Below are 4,343 nucleotides of genomic sequence, written 5' to 3'. Positions count from 1 at the left end.
AAATTATAAGTCTTTACAACTACGTCATTCAAGTTTTTATTGTCAAAACATCATCCATGGACAAGTTGATCACTTGTTTAAGAGTGTTAAAGTGTATTGGATTTAGAGATAAACCAACAAGCACACGTCAACTTGAATGATATGGTAGTTGGCTCGAGAGAGTTACTTAGAATCGAGGAGACTCGTTTTCTCTCCATTTAGCTTATAAAAGGAATAGTTTGAGCGAATGTCGGGACTCCAGCCTTGCATAGAGATATGAGGGTTGGATCTATGACTGTGTGCCATTCTACATCTCGAGAGAGTACCTTAAAGAAGATATTAGTTATAAAGATAAGTGATTTATAAAGCATGCTATAGAACCATGCCGTAGCATGCTGTCTACTTTTAGATCGGTTTAACATCTTAACGAATCCCTACACCCCAAGCTCTTTTCTAAAACTTGTTCATAGCAATAGTGTTTAATCAACTCACCACAATTATTTCCTCGAATTCACCATCTGAAATATTATCTTTATTTTTACTATTAAAACGAACTTTTATTCCTTTTTCCCGTGGACGATACTCGGTATTTTTACCACTYTATTACTTGTAAAAGACGATAATGGGTTGATAAATGTATACTTGCACTAGTCTTCATTTGTTAGCAGTCTGAGAGATTTATTCTATATAAATCGCGTAACAAGTTTGTGGCGCCGCTGCCGGGGAATAGGCAAAAGTTTTTCTTTTAGTAAATCTAAAGACTTGATTTTTGGGTGTGGTGTATGCCAAGGCTACCACACGGGTAGATTTTTGAATTGGATCCAGATATCGGGCGAACTTTCAGACAAAGACGAAGAGCACAAAGAGTATTATCATCTACTCTCACCTCTTCCAATATGGCTGATAATCCACTTCAACCAACTCCCCCACCATTGAATGACGCTGAAAAAATAATCAGACTGGCAAACTCAAAAGACGGAGGAATTATGAACTATGCCATTCCTGTTTTTGATCAGTTAAATTCAGGAATAATTAGACCAGAAATGGAAGCCCTCCATTTTGAGTTAAAACCAGTGATGTTTAATATGTTGCAAACCAACGGTCAGTTCAGTGGTTTGCCATCTGAAGATCCACACTCGCACTTAAAATCATTCATGGAAATAACTGACACTTTCCTTATCCCGGGAGTATCTAACGATGCTCTGAGATTCACATTGTTTCCTTTTTCTTTAAGGGATAGGGCAAAGTCTTGGTTTAACTCCTTGCAACCAGGATCTGTGGATTCTTGGAATAGTATGGCAGAAAAGTTTTTTAAAAAATATTTTCCTCCAACTCGGAATGCTAAGTCCAGAAACGAAATTTGTCTTTTTAAACAAATGGACGATGAGGCAGTTTCCGATACTTGGGAAAGGTACAAGGAGTTATTATGAAAATGCCCTCACCATGGCATCCCATACTGTATACAGCTCGAGACATTTTACAATGGGTTAAATCTCACTGCAAAACAAATGCTCGATGCTACATCAGGTGGAGCTTTCACAGCTAGTACCTATAATGATGGATATGATATCCTTGAAAAGATTTCAAATAATAATGGACATTGGGCCGACCCACGTGCACTAGTACCACGCAAAACAGCAGGAGTTCATGACGTAGATGCTTTTACAGCATTAACGGCTCAGATGACTGCAATGACCAATTTGATAAAAAATTTAACAAATGGTCAAGCAGCACAAACCATAGTCACCGCGCATGCTCCAACTGTTGAGTCAGTACAGTGTGTATTGTGGTGGAGGACATCCCTTTGAACATTGTCCATCCAACTCCGAATCAGTCAATTATGTTGGGAATCAAAATAGACTAGGACCATTTTCTCAAACGTACAATCCTGGGTGGAGACAACACCCAAATTTTTCATGGCACAATCCTACTCTAAACCCACCAATGAACAAACCCCAAGGGACTTCACAATTCCAACCACATCAGTCTCAACAACATCATCAGAGTCAAGCCCCAACCCATCACCAAAATACCTTTCATCAACAAGCAAATCATTCATCTTTCCAAAACAAGTCTAACCAACAAGCCGAATCTTCTACTTCTTTGGAAGCAACTCTGAAAGGATTCATAAACCAAACCAACACAACCATGAACCATCAGAACACTGCCATAAGATCTYTRSAAACACAGATTAGTCAACTTGCACTTGAGGTAAGAAAAAGACATCCAGGTACTCTTCCTAGTGATACAGAGATTCCAAGACCAATGATGAGAGAGCATGTAAAGGTAGTGACTTTAAGGAGTGGAAAGAACCTCATAGAGAGTGAACCTATCAAAAAAAAATTAAACCCAAGGACTCAAATAAGAGGGATGTCACAACATCTAGTTCAGATATTGTCACAACCACCTTGAAAGATAAGGGAAAATCAATAGAAATAGGACCACTTCCTAAGAAAGCAGACTTCCCCTTGTTATTTTCAAATGAAGGCAAAAAGAAGGTATCATTTCATAATGATATTGGAACATCTTCTTCTGAAAGTAACAAGAATGTTGAGTCACATGTCCCTCATGAAGAACCTATCATCATCCAGGAACCTCCTAGTCAGTCCTCTAAAAAACCAGTCATAGCCCCTATTCCTCCTTATATACCTTTTCCACAAAGGTTGAGGACTCAGAAAGAGGAGTTGCAATTCAAAAAGTTCTTTGACGTGTTCAAACAGCTACATATCAACATCCTGTTGGTTGAAGCTATTGAAAAAATGCCAAGTTATGCAAAGTTCCTCAAGGACATTTTGAGCAAGAAGAAAAAACTGAACGAATTTGAGACTGTGGCACTAACACAAGGTTGTAGCGCCCTCCTTTCAAATAAAATTCCCCCTAAACTCAAAGATCCTGGGAGTTTCACAATTCCCTGTTCAATAGGCGGGAAAGAAATTGGAAAGGCTTTATGTGATTTAGGTGCCAGTATTAACCTCATGCCCTTGTCAGTATTTAATACCTTAGGCATAGGTGAGGCTAGACCAACCACAGTTACCCTACAGTTAGGAGACAAATCCATAGCTCACCCAAAAAGGAAAAATTGAGGATGTATTAGTCCAAATGGATAAATTCATTTTTCCCGCTGATTTCATCATTCTTGATTTTGAGGCTGACAAAGAGATTCCAATCATCCTAGGAAGACCATTCTTAGCAACCGGTAGGACTTTAATTGATGTTCAGAAAGGAGAATTGACTATAAGAGTGATTGATCAGGATGTCACTTTTAATGTTTTCACATCCATGAAATAACCTGATGAAAAAGATGAGTGTTCTAACTTGAATGTCATTGAGTCCTTGTGCCACAAAGGAGTTAAATCTATGTTAGACTTAAGCAAGACTGAAGTTGTTGAGGAGATAAAACATGGAGAGGAAAGTGAGATCACCCTATTGCAAGACACCATTGCTTTTGAGCTATTGGAAAGTGAGAGTGGAAAAACCCATGCCACATCTATTGAGTCACCACCAGGGTTCTTACACCCTTCCCAATAATCCATCCCTCCCACTTCACAACCAGCCACCTCCACCTCACCAAATCTAGCCAATTTACCCTCATGGTTGCTAAGATCAATCCTACCTTGCCCCACCCCTCTTAGAACCATTAGACCCATCCAACAACGAGTACCCTTAACTCAACCAGCCCCTCTACCTGTTGTCTCAACCCAAACAGTCCCTAAACCTACTGTTTTGACTCAACCAGCCCTCATGTCTATTGTTATACCTATCCAAGCAGCCCCTACTCATACTACTACACCACCACCCCCTCTATTCCCACTAAACCAAAACCAAATGCCCGTCGTCCAACCACTCAATCAATTGAGTGTCACGTCACTATGCCCATGACAGATTTGATTGCACCTCTAGTGTGTGAATATCGCAGGTTGTTACATAACCACATTGACGAGGACTTGAAGATGGTACTGACTATTGTAGCGGAAGAGGGAGCCACATGGAAGGCTCCACAAAAGCGCAGTCCATTCAAGTTTCAAACCAACCTTCTAAAGAAGAATGCGACCATGTGGAATCATTTTATGAGATATTCATTTCACCCCACTACACACGACTCGAGCACATCATTGGACCGTACGCTTTTACTTTACTGTATTCTTGCAGGTAAAGTAGTTGATGTTGGGGCAGTCATTTCAGATGCTATTCAAGGATGTACTAGGAAAACCTACCGGACGGATATACTTCCCGGCTTTGATCCACGGCTTAATGAAGAAGGCAAAAGTCCCAATACCACCCGGTGAGGCACTTACCACCAATGCACTACCAATCGAGTGCAAAACAGTTGATCGGATTTGCAAGACCCCGCGAAGTGATCCCGC

The 4,343-nt window shown here is 40.3% G+C and overlaps 1 non-coding gene across 1 annotated transcript; it reads right to left on the bottom strand.

Annotated features, from left to right (window-relative positions):
• Positions 1-1,322: 1,322 nt before the first annotated feature.
• Positions 1,323-1,429, bottom strand: LOC112504802. Its single transcript, XR_003068266.1, has one exon. It is a non-coding gene; the product is annotated as a small nucleolar RNA R71 (small nucleolar RNA).
• Positions 1,430-4,343: the final 2,914 nt, after the last annotated feature.

Source organism: Cynara cardunculus, unplaced genomic scaffold (genome assembly GCF_001531365.2).
Source record: "Cynara cardunculus var. scolymus isolate 2C unplaced genomic scaffold, CcrdV1 Un_Scaffold_6985, whole genome shotgun sequence".
NCBI lineage: Eukaryota > Viridiplantae > Streptophyta > Magnoliopsida > Asterales > Asteraceae > Cynara > Cynara cardunculus.
The sequence above is the reverse complement of the archived record's forward strand: the minus strand, read 5'-3'. Positions and strand labels throughout refer to the sequence as shown.